This window comes from Miniopterus schreibersii, assembly GCF_964146895.1.
Source record: "Miniopterus schreibersii genome assembly, chromosome: 3".
In the NCBI taxonomy this organism is placed as follows: Eukaryota; Metazoa; Chordata; class Mammalia; order Chiroptera; family Miniopteridae; genus Miniopterus; species Miniopterus schreibersii.
In genome coordinates this window covers 77,615,968-77,629,021 of record NC_138103.1, presented here as the reverse complement: position 1 = coordinate 77,629,021, position 13,054 = coordinate 77,615,968, and positions in this window count along the sequence as shown.

Genomic DNA, 13,054 nt, shown 5'->3' with positions numbered 1-13,054 from the left:
CTGTGCCTCTTGTGTTTGTCTCATGTGATGATCTCAGTGCTTCTTAAAAACCCCCTTCAACCGCGGTTCCGAGGCTGTGCCTGGAGACTACTGATACTGGTGGCTGCATTTAGTTCTTGGTTATTTGACTCTGTTCAGTAGTCTGCACATGACCATGCAAACTGGACTTGTCACTTTCCTCCCGGATGGACATTTCCAGTTTCTCACAATTCCAAAATAAAGGTTCTTCTCATGCGTGAGATTTCTCTGGGACGCATTCCAAGGGGTGTAATTCCTAGATCACAAGGCGTGTGCGTGTCACTTACCGGATATTTGTACACGGCCTCCCCGGGGGCTGCCCGCATCCTCCTGCTCAGCATCGCTGCAGCCTCCTGACAGGTGGCCCGTCAGCCCCTCTCATGCTGCTGGCTGAGGCGTCTGGGGGTGCATCTCCTGGAGGGTGCTTGCATTTCCTGGCCTCCAGCAAGCTGGAGCATCTTTTCTTCTGGGTTTTTTGTTATTGTTGTTGTTGTTTCTTGCTCTGTGGGTTTCCTCTTCTGGGAATTCCTTATTCATGTGCTTTGCCCATTTTTTCTTGTTTTGCTTTCTTCACGCCATATAGTTTTTTATGCTGTATGGATGCTGATCCTTTTGCAATAGTTCATTGTAACTATTTTTTGCCCTGTTTGTGGCTCATATTATCATCTGGTTTATGGTGAGGCTTTTACAATGTTACCATATTTAAATGTATCATTGTTTCTCTGGATGGCTTGTGCTTGTGGTGAGCTTATTAAATCCTTCTCTAGCTTAGAGTCATTAAGATAATCTTGTATTTTTTTAACTTTAATGCTACACTTTCCATGTTTAATCACTCATTCATTTGTGGGTTTTTTTACTGTGGTAAAATGTGTGTAATATAAAACTTACCATTTACTCATTTTAAGTGTGCAGTCAAGTGGTATTAATTGCATTCTCAATGCTGTGCAACCCCCACCACTATCTATTTCCAAAGCTTTTTTATCACTCATTCCTTTTTTTTTTGGAGAGAGTATTCTTTATTTTTTTAGATCTTTATTGATTTCAGAGAGGAATGGAGAGAGAGAGGGAGAGAGAGAGAAACATCAATGATGAGAGAGTCATTGATCAGCTGCCTCCTGCACACCCCCGACTGGGGATCGAGCCCGCAACCCAGGCATGTGCCCTGACCGGGAATTGAACCGAGATCTCCTGGATCCTAGGCCGATGCTCAACCACTGAACCATGCCCAGTTGGGCAGACTCATTCACTTTTTAATTCATTTATGTGACAGATTCTTACCAAGCATCTCCTAAGTGCCAGCTCTGAGGTCTGGGAACATGTCAATGAGCAAAATCAAAAAACTTTCCTGTTTTGGGGGGACTGATCATCAAGAGGAGGAGGCTGACAGATCCAACAGCACCACAAATAAATGATAGGAAAACATAGACCTAAACTAGGAGTGCCAGGATGGCTTTTCCAGGGGACCAAGAGTTGTCCTCTCCAGTCATAACCCACCATTACCCTTGGAGGTGACATGTGGGGCCTTCACACCAGCCCATCAGTTGACCCATTTCTAACAGGACCTTGCTCCATCTCCAAGGAGTCCCCTCGAGAAAGGTTGGTCAGAGCTCCAGAGGCAGGCAAAGTCCCCGTTGCTGTAGACAGAATGTCTATGTGTGCAGAAGCTGGTTAATGTGAGTTTCTTTCTTCTGGGTGCAGAGATGAGAACACAACTTGAGCTGATGAGTAAGGGTCCCAGGTAGCCATGTAATGAATGGGCCATCGCTTGAACCCCTAAGGAGCTCATGATGGCCCCTGAAGGCAATGGTGCTAGTTGTGGAAGGGAGGCAGAGACATGCTTTCTGAGGTCTGGATGGGGTGCCCTGACCCTGGGCTCACACAGCAGGAAGCATGGCTCTAAGAACAGCCCTATTCTAGGGGATACTGGGAAGATGAGGAGCTGTTGGGGCCTCAGCAGGCAGGTTCCCTGGCTGCCTCGTCACAGGTGTAGCCAGAAATGACAGGACCAAGTGCAACCCTGGCTCTGCCGGGGTTTGTTAGTGGGGTAACCTGGCTCAGAACTTGCCCCCTAAGTGGATGAGCAGGACAGCCAGGGTTAGGGCCACACCCCACAGCCCTGGGTAGATGTCTAAGGGCTAATTCACAGTGCCAGACAAGAGCCCATTGGCTGGGCCAGATGTGGGCAGCAAGCTGCCCTCATCCACCCCTGGTTGAGCTGAGACGGGACAGACTTACTGGCCTCCCCACGCTGCATTTCTCATCCTGGGCCCCCTGGCCATGCTCTGCCTTGTCCTGACTCATGTCACTCCAGGCTGCCACCCATCATCGCCATTTTCAATGTGTTTTCTTCTCAGTGACAAGCTGCCTCCGACTGTGGTGACAAAGCCATCAGAGCAGGTGGCTGAGGCAGGAGGGTTCCTGCGGGGCCTTGCTAAGCTCATGCCACTGGGAGAAGCCATTCAGGGGGCCCCTGGGTTCCCTGCAGAACTTGCCCTGGGGTACCCTCCTTCAGCTGGCAACACTGGATTAAAGTCGCAAAGAACCCGGGGAGAAGTTTCCACATCTCATGGGGCCTGGAGCTTATGCAATTATAGTACTTTCTTTAAGAAAAATAATATAAAATTAAAATAACAAATTAGGTACAAAATTGAATATTTATTTAGCATGTGAAAAGAAATGGTAACAAATTACAAGTGTTTGGAAACTGCACCTGAGAAGCAGAACATGGGAGGAATGAGGCCTCCCCCTCCCTGTCCTGCACTGCCTGTGCTTGGGGCCACACGCACCCCTTAAAAGGATTTAAGTTAGCGCTAAAGAAACTTGTTACTGTTCGAGGAATTGATGAGAAAAGATGAGGAATTGATGCAAAAATGTTACAGAATAAATATGCAAATAAGTATTTTGCCCAGGTCTTACTGAATTTTATACCTTAAGGTAGAATGATTCTAGGAAAAAGTCACCTCTGGATGCACCTTTTGGAAAGAGTCTGCCTGCCTCCCACTCCGTCACAGTGAATCTTTACATTTGGACTTTGGAGAAAGTAGATGATACTCTGTTTAACATATCATGGTCCTGAGGAAAGTTATCTGATTAGGGATCCCACCTCCTGACACAGTCACCTCTGGAAAGCCCCTCTGAGCCCCGGGGTATCCTGTCCTCTCCTCTCTGAGTCCTAACCCTGAAAGTGTAGTTGACAAGACAGCAGAACAGGCAAATATCTCCTTTGCATCATTGAAATTTAAATGTACTCGACACCGTTTGGGGGATCCATCCATTTCCCAATGTGGGTTTCTGTACAAGGAACCCCATTTTCATATTTTGTACCCGTTAAGTACAACCGTGACTGCAGAAATAACTGTGGGGGAGCACACGCAGGGGCTACACAGCATTCCTGCATATTTAGCCATGCTCATGTCAGAGGACCAGGTGTCTTGTCACCGTCCCACCTGTTGGGACCCTGCAGGAAATCTTTGTGATTGCTCAGCGGAGGTGAGGGACATGTGTGCTCCACCCAGGCAGTGCTGTGGAGCAACCACCGTGTGCCCCCAGGGGACGCCTGTGCTGGGTGCCTGAATGGAGGAAACAGCCCTCATATCAGTTTATTGAAGACACTTTATGAATCACAGGAACCCTACAGAACAAAATGCAACATAGTAAAGACTTTATGAGTTCCCCTCAAAGTATATTGTTTCACTATGTGCAGCATTTTCCCAGGGTTTTTGTTAACAATGAAAGGACAGAGTTGCCTTAGATCTCTTGCCTCTTGAAACCTGAGTTAATGTCAGTTGGCTCTTTAAGGGCGAGCCGGTCACTCTGGTCAGTATCAGAGGCTCGAGTACCAGCCCGCCCCAGCTGACTTCCTCAGGGTGCAGGCCAAGCCTAGAGGTTGGAACATTTACTTTGTTATTTTCTCCGTAAATCTCTTTACACAGTGATCAAAGAAGAAACAAGATCTAGAGACAGCCACTCCCACAGGACTCCAGTGAGCAAGGAACAGAATTAGAATCCAGAATTTGACTGGATTTCCTATAGCACTTGGTTGACTTTAACTTTCCACAAAGCACAGCATTGCTGTGGCTATCAAAGGTGTGAGTTAATGTTTCCTAATAAAATTAAACATCACCTTTAAGACATGAAACCAACTGTGAAAACATACTCTGACTTAGAATAATAACAATATAAAAAATGACCACAGGACATCAGTCCACTTAGTTCCTGAGAGGTAAGGCGAGGACATGGACCCACTGGTCATGAACACCCAAGAGACCCCTGAACCAAAAATAAAAAGTCATGATTTTATACCTAATGAAAGAATGAGAGGAAAGTCGGTTCCTTCAGCTGGCACAGTGAGTGAGAAATATCAGAATTTCATATTTAGGCGAGAGGAAGTGGCTCACACTTTTCATGCTAACGCTGACAGCAACGGCTTAGTAAGCGCTTTCTATGGGTATTATGCTAAGGTGGTTTGACAGCAAGATGCTACTTGCAAACCTTAGAAATGGGTTGCCTCATAAACCCCCTTTTATAGATGAGATAATCAAGGCTCAGAGATGGAAATAACTTGTTCAAAGTTCCCCTCAGGGCAAATGCCCCACCTCCAACCTCAGGCAGCCCCAGGGGACGGGCCTCGGGGGCAGCCTTGGTTCTCCTGTCCTTTTCTGTGTGCATACATCTGTTAAATTACGTCCCTGTGCACGTGGGCCAGGGATGCAGACCCAGAGAAATACGTGTGTGTAAAGTAGGACAAGCTCACACTGTTATAATAAAGAGTGGAAAACCCCCTGGCATAGCTGAGCCCACGTAACCATCTTGGATGCATAAGAAACCATTTGTTCAAAGAGGTGGTGAAATGCCCAACACAGAATATTCCAGCTTTCCAGGATCTGGAAGTATTCAGGACCTGGAAATGCTCAAACTCAGAGTTTACTGGGATTCTCTGAATTGACAGTGCTTTTTCCCCAGTAATCTAGTCAGTGTCTGAAGTCATACCCAGCTTCCCAGGAAACCCCGTCTGCAATCCAGGATCCAACTCTCAGAGAAGAGTGACTAATCCCCAGTCTTCATAAAAGAATCAGACTTCATGTTTGCCCAGCCAGGCCAACTCAACAGAACCGAGAATTTGGGACGTGTTCCTATCCACTCCAATCCCCCTTGTTCAGGAAAAGACTGTCCCCAGACTATGACGGCCAAGAACCCGATAAGATAACAGGCTCAGTTGCCACTTGTTGAGGGCTGTGCTCTGCTCCGTCGCTTCCCTGCATCACTCTGAACGTCACAGAAACTCGGGCAGGTTCTACCTTGTCTCTATGTCACAGGTGAGAAAGGAGCTGGAGGCAGAGGCAAGCTGAGTCACCCAAAGGTCATGCAGGACCTGCTCTAACCCTTCGCCATCGCCTATCTGCCATGAGGTGTAACTCCAGTGATTAAAAAAGGCCTGTGGAAAGAAAAAGAGGAGAGGAGATTATAGATGGCAGCAGGCTGAGTGGAAGCTACAATGACACTCTCCCGGGACCAAACTGAAATTACAACTAAAATATAGAAAAACCATCCTGAATTATCAACTGCAACTGAAGACGAGCTGGAGAGCACCCCCCATAACCAAGGAGGAAAAGTGGAGACCACATAGAGACTGGTAGGAAGTGCAGAGCGAGAGGGCTGGCCGGGCTCCCACAGGCAGCAGCTGAAGGTCCCGAGGGAGATCTCAGCTGTGGGAGGTTCCCCCTGAGGACTCTGGGGCCTGAACCCCAGGCTGGGCGTCCCAGCCCAGAGCACCAGAACTGAGAAAGGTGCTCACATAACATCTGACTGTGAAAAGCAGCCGGGCTTCTGTCTGCCAGGGAGAGAGGGCTGGAAAAGCAGGCACCCTCTTAAAGAGCCAATGCACAGAGTTTCGTGTGCAGCCACTCACCTTGGGCTCCGGCAGAGGGAGGGCAGAGTGGACTGGAGCTGTGTGAGGAAAACCTAGGGTTGTGGGTTCTGAAGAGTGAGATCAGAGGGCACCCCTCTGGATTCCTGTGCCGAGTCATTTCCCCCAGACTGCAGAGGACATCTTTCTCAGGCAGACAGTTTGCTGCTTTTGCCTGGGGGAGGGGAGAAGCAGTTGCCCCACCCTGCTGGAAAACCTCTCGCCCTGCCCAGAGGAGCTTCTACAGCCTGAGGCTCATTAAGAGGATCAGATCAATCAGCCTGCAGGCAGAGGCAGAGCTCAGAGTGCTTTGAGTCTTTGCCTGATCTGCTTCTGGACCCAGGCCTTGGAAAAGCAGACTTTGGTGTGCATCTTGGTCCTGTCCAACCGCACCCAGGCCCAGCAGAGGAGACCTCAAGCTGAGGGTTGTTGATAGCTCCAAACAGAGTACTCAGGGCCAGCCACAAACTGCGCCTGACATTGGCCTACACCAGAGACCCTCCAAAAAGACTGAGAGTCCTAGCAGACCTACCTAATACATAGAAACAAACCCAAATAGGCAGCCAAAATGGGGAGACAAAAAAAAGCCCCAAATGAAAGAACAAGAGAAGTCTCCAGAAAAAGAGCTAAAGGAAATGGAGATAAGCAATCTCTCAGATATAGAGTTCAGAATACTGATTGTAAGGATGCTCAAAAGCATGAAAAAAGATATGGGAACTATGAAAAATGACTAGTCAGAAATGAAGAATGACACAGCAGAAATAAAGAATACATTGGAAGGAATAAACAGCAGATTAGAGGAAGCTGAGGATCAGATCAGTGAATTAGAAGACAGGGTAGAAAAAAATCACTCAATCAGAGACTCAAAGACAAAAAACAATCAAAAAACAGGAGGATAGTCTAAGGGAGCTGTGAGACAGCATGAAACATAACAATATTCCTATTATAGGAGTGCCAGAGGAGGTTGAAAATAAGCAAGGGTTAGAGAACCTGTTTGAAGAAATAATGGCAGAAAACTTCCCTAACCTGGGGAAGGAAAAAGTCACACAAGTTCAGGAGGCACAGAGAGTCCCAAGCAAGAAGAATGCAAAGAGGCCCATGCACAGACACATCATAATTAAAACGCTAAGAATTCAAGACAAAGAGAGAATATTAAAGGCATAAAGAGAAATGGACTCTGTTACCTACAAAGGAGATCTCATAAGGTTGTCAGCTGACTTCTCATCAGAAACTCCACAGCCAGAAGGGAATGGCATGAAGTATTGAAGGTAATGCAAAACAAGGATCTGAAACCCAGACAACTCTATCCAGTAATACTGTCATTCAAGATAGATGGTGAAATAAAGAGGTTCCCAGACAAAAAAGGCTAAAGGAATTTATTACCACCAAACCAGCATTGCAGGAAATGTTAAAGGGACTGCTGTAATTAGAAGTAGAAATAGAGAGAAAGAGAAGCATAGGCATAAAGAATTAGAATAGCAATAGATAAGTATCTATCAATAATAACTTGAAATGTAAATGCATTAAGTGCTCCAATAAACAGATATAGGGTGGCTGAATGGATAAGAAACATGACCCAAATATATGCTGTGTACAAGAGACCCACCTCAAAACAAAAGACTCACACAGGATGAGAGTAAAGGGATGGAAAAAAGTTTTCCATGCAAATGGAAATGAAAAAAAAGTTGGGGTAGCAATACTCATATAGGACAAAATAGACTTCAAAATGAAGACCATACGAGAGACAAGAAAGGTCACTACATAATACTAAGGGGAATGATCTAACAAGAGGATATAACCCTGATAAACATATATGCACCCAATATAGGAGCACCTAAATTTATTACAAAAACTTCTAGAGGACTTTAAGGGAGAGATTTACAGCAAGACAGTCATACTAGGGGACTTTCACAACCCACTGATTTCACTGGATAGGTCTTCCAGACAAAAATCAACAAGAAAACAGTGACCCTAAATGACACCCTAGATCAAATGGATTTAATTGACATTTTACAGAACATTCTACCCCAAAGCTGCAGAATATACATTCTTCTCAAGTGCCCATCAGTAGGTGAGTGAATTAAAAAGCTGTGGTACATTTACACCATGGAATACTCTGCAGCTGTAAAAACAAGGATCTCTTATCCTTTGGGACAGCATGGAGGGAACTGGAGAGTAATATGCTTAGCGAAATAAGCCAGTCAGAGAAAGACAAGTACCACATGATCTCACTCATATGTGGAATGTAATAAACAAAATAAACTGATGAACAAAACAGATCCAGAGACATAGAACCATGGAACAGACTGAGGGATCTCAGAAGGAAGATGGGGGTGGGGCAGTGGGTGGGGAGAGATTAACCAAAGAACTTATATGTCTATAAACATAACCCATGGACACAGACATTGTTATGGGGAAGGAGTAGGGTGGATACGGGGTGGAGGGGATCAATGGGGGAAAAGGGGGAACATCCGTAATACTTTCAACAATAAAGATAAATTTTAAAAATAAAATTTAAAAAATAAAAAAGGCCTGTGACTGTGACTGGTGTCAACTCGTCCCAGTGATGGGGTCACTGTTGGTGACAAGTGGGTTTCTAGGATAATCCTTTAATTCTGAGCACAAAGGAAAGGAGAATGGCAGAAAACATCATGGCCTACATAAGGTTTTACTTAGCCAGATTGAAGCTGGAGTATTCGCCATATGGGAAGGGGTTGGCACTACTGCATGGTATGTAAGTATGCATGTTGCTTCCGCTTGAAGAATGCCACTGCCAAAGGCATTGGGTTCATTGTGGTTATCAGTGCATGTCCTAAACGGGGATCATCCTAAAAACACAACTTCCAAGAGTCCAGGAACTCACCTCCAGTTATATCCAAAAAGTCCTTCCAAAAATACAAATGCTACTTTCCTGCTCCTTGTTTTAAGAGTCATACCCTCTTTATTGAGTCTTTAAACTCAAGTGGCTTATAAAAGGCCCATAAGAGTTCCTGGCCTCATCGATTCAAGTACTGAAAATATGTAGAAGGACGTCTTATGACAAACATCCTGAAGGAGAGGGGCCAGATCAGGGGGTTCTCAGCGTCTGTTAGCAGAGACCAAGTGCTTCCACTCAGGATGACTTCCTGTTTGCTCAGCCAGACCTGGCACAAAGCAACCCCACCTCGGCTGCACAGGTGGGGCGTCAGTGCACACGTGATGTGATGTGAAGAGGGCAAGTGTGTGCACAGGAATAGGTGGGCATGCAGGTGCAGCTGTGTGTGTGCAGGTGTGTGCACAGTTGCAGGTGGGCATTCAGGGACAGGGGGGCATACACGTGCAGGCTGTGAGCAGCACACTCAGGGATGCCCATGGCTCCACAGCCAACCCTGCCCACACCTGCTGCACCCATTCACCTCTGGGAATAAGTGGCGGAAATGACACCACCCAGTTGTGTGAGAGCCTTGCCAAGGAGCCAGTGGACAGCAGCCCTGTCCCGGAGAGAGAGGGGGAGGGAGCAGGCTCACATACCTTACCCTGCCCCCACCTTCAGGTGGTAGGATTCTAGCTCTGGGACTTTACAAGGCAAGCCTCTTGTAAATGACTTTGATGATGTATGTTTCCACCTCCTCACTCACTAGTTTCCTCCTGGGCCTCCTCCCAGAACTTCTCAAATACCGCCTCCTCCCAGGACCTTCCTGACCTTTCCAGTAGGAGTTACTTCTCTCTTCCTAAGAGCCTCTCCACTTTTTCCAGCACCTCCTTTCCCACACACCCCTGGGGGCCCACCTGTGCCAATGTCGGCATTAATCTGTGGCTGGGAGTGGAGCCCACCTGTCACCCCAAGACCCCCCTCCCAGCCAGAGTTTAGGACATACTAAGAGTTAGATAATGAATATGAGGATTTATGTCACTATGTCCTTCTAGAATAAACCTTTTGGTTCTCCAAATGAGTTGATTCTCTTTCTTTTTTTCAGACAATGACTATTATACAACCAAAACGTCTCAGGACTTTATAGCCAAAGGTGGCACCTTGATCCTGATCTCCTACAATGTCCCAGAGTTTTGCTGGGCTCCAGAACCATGGAGGAGACGAATAGGAAGGCTCTGGGGGTGTTGGACCACCAAGGGGGTGGGAGACCCTCCTGAAGGGATTTAAAAGGGCTTTCTAAATCAATTGCAATATGCAAAAATCAATACCACATCGCCTCAGGCTTTGCTTTTTCAGGCCAAGCATCCCAGCAGTATGTACATTCATTTGGATTAAGTTCACTTGTAAGTAGTGACAGAAAAATCCAAAATAATAACAACGTAAATGAGGCAGACATTTACTTCTTCTTCATATTCGTGAAGGCCAGAGGCAGCCAGGCTAGGGCTGGGAGCATCCTCCATTCCTACTCTCTGGTTGTTCTGCTGGCGTGGCTTCCATTTCCAAGGTCGTCTCATAGCCCAAAATGGATGCTGTAGCTCCAGCCTTTACATTCACCTTCTAGCTAACAGGCAGGGGCCCTCCCCTTAAGGGCACTTCCCATTAATTCCACAAATCTTGTGCTTGTGTTAAATTTGGGGCCAAGATGTAATCACATGACCATAGCTAGCTGCCAGAATGTAATCACATGACCATTTGCTGCCAGAATGTAACCATATGACCACAGGCTCACTGTTGGCCAGGCAACTGACCCCTCCTCACAGGGAATCTTGCCTTCAGGAATTTTCCCTCCTGCCACAAAATGAGGTCTCTGTCTTTGCAACTTTGCAAATATAATTCGACACATTATTTCTCAAAACCAACTGGAAAGGATTACTATAAGCATTTTTTTCATAAACGATCACGCTTTTGAGAATAATTGTTTTCATATCTGTGCTTTTTGACATTTTAGGAAGCAAAATTACATGCAAACATTTGTTGTGCAAACCCAAAGTGTGAAGAAAGTTGTACTCAAATACCAAGAAATTGCTTCCATGCCTCTGAATTTCAAAAATATTTTTAGTTTGCATAAAGGTTCACAGAAAAAAGGATTTTTATATATATATATATCTCAAGGAAAATAAAACAGATGACACAGCTAAGGGAGACCCTGCTTGGATGACGCATTTTTAAATCACTCAGGGCCCTTTAACCCTGTGTTTCCATGGTGGCTACAGATTGCCAGCTGTGCTCTTAGCATTACTACCTTATGTGTTTTAAATGCTGACCTGTATATTAAATAAGAGTTGAAATTTATAAATAAAATATAAAATAATGTCAAGTATTTAGATTCTTATTTGATGTTAAATATTGTGTATTTGAAGAAAATGGTTTTATCTGGAGTCAAGTGCTATAAAACTAGGACCTCTCTCTGGAAGGCCACCTGCAGAAATAATGACCACAGGCAAAGTCCATTGGGAAATCCTGACACTGAGCAAAAAGAAAGACTCTGGTCCTTCACTGGTGCTGGCTGCAATCCTGGTCACTTTCTTGGGCCTCAATTTTCCTGTCTGTAAAATGGCCCTACAGTAAGGAAGGAGGGAAGGGAAAGGGATGCTGGGGAGGGGAGCCGAGGAGGGCCAAGGAAGAAGCCCTGGAGAAGGCATGTTCAGGAGTGGACAAGGTGTGGAGGAACCACTGGCCAAGACAGGGGAGGGTGAGCAGGAGGGAAGCAAGGTTACTGTGGCATCTGGGAGGCTGGGGAGAAAGGCTTTGGACCCCTGGATCGGAGCAGAGTGAGGAGAGTGACCTCATGAGGGAGGAAAGCCTGGCGTGGCAGGTTCAGGGCCACAGGGAGAAGTTCCCCATGCAGGTGGCCGCTGCGCCACGTGCTGTGAGGTGTCTTTTCTGTGCCTGTGACCACAGCACTGCAACCTGTAGATGCTTCTGGGTCTGCCTCAGGGAGCCAGAGAAGCCGTCCTGGTGGCGCTCACCGAACCAGGCGCAGTGTGACGCTGTGCAGCTTGTCTACAGCGGGCGTCGCTGTGAAGTGTCAGGAAGCTACATGGAACTGGATGCCTGTAATGGGGACATTTAACAGGCAGAGTCCTCACCTCTACCAGGTGTAGGAAGGAGAAGAGGCCCTAAAAGCAACCTTATTTCTCTAGGACAGCCCTGGACCCTGGGGGACCCTGGAGGGAGAGGCTGGCCTGCATCTGGGCTCCTGGCAGCCTGTGCCCACAGACAGGTGACATGAGCTCCAGCCAGGACCACTCACGAAATACCGAGATACCACATTTACTTTATTTTAAGGAACTGTGTAATGTAAATCCCTCAGTGTATATAAACAGTATTTTCTTTGTGTTTCTTTGTTTGAGTTTCACCTTAAAACTAAGCTGAGTGCACAGAAAATCACTTTCTTTACTGTGTGCCGCATAAAACCTGCCGATTGTCACTCTTCTGTATAACTTTCAACAGGCTAACACACTATCAACATGGTATTTTGACATGTTTAAGTCCTAAAATAGGTAATTTTTTTTTCTTTTCTCCAAATTGCATCAGTGTTGAGTTGAATAAGAACGCGGAGTGGGGTATATTTATGACCCCTCAATTTTGTTTTTCCTTAGAAACACATCACCCACACGATCCTGTTGCCCATGTTGCAATCATTCACTGAAGCGCAGTGGAACCTTGGGGAAGTCACAGACATGGCAGCCCCTGTCCCCATGCTCACTGGGAACACTGCAGCCTGGACACCCCCTCCTCAGAGCTTCTGAAGATGATGGACAGCCAGTGACTTGAGCAGCTGAGCTTCCCACAAGGGCATTGCTGAATTGGGGTCCAAGTCCTTCCCCCTGGTTCCTGTAATAGTGACTTCATTTGCAGATGTGATTAGGTGAGACCTCTAGATGACATCCAATGACTGATGTCCTTATAAGAGAAGGGAGAGGGAGACTGGAGACCCACAGTCACCACCCTAAACCTATTACTGAGATTGAATTTAAGTTAAAAACTCTCCCAGAAAGAAGACTGCTGCTGCACCCCCAGATGACTTCATGGGAAATTCTACCAAACATTTAAAGAAGAAATAATGCCAATCAAACAAAAAAGCTCTTCCAGAAATTTCAGGACAAGAGGATAACCCCATTCTATAAGGCTAACATTGCTCTGATATCCACCAGATGTAGACATAAGAAGGAAAAAAAAACTGTCAAGCAATAACCCTCATAAATACAGATGCAAAT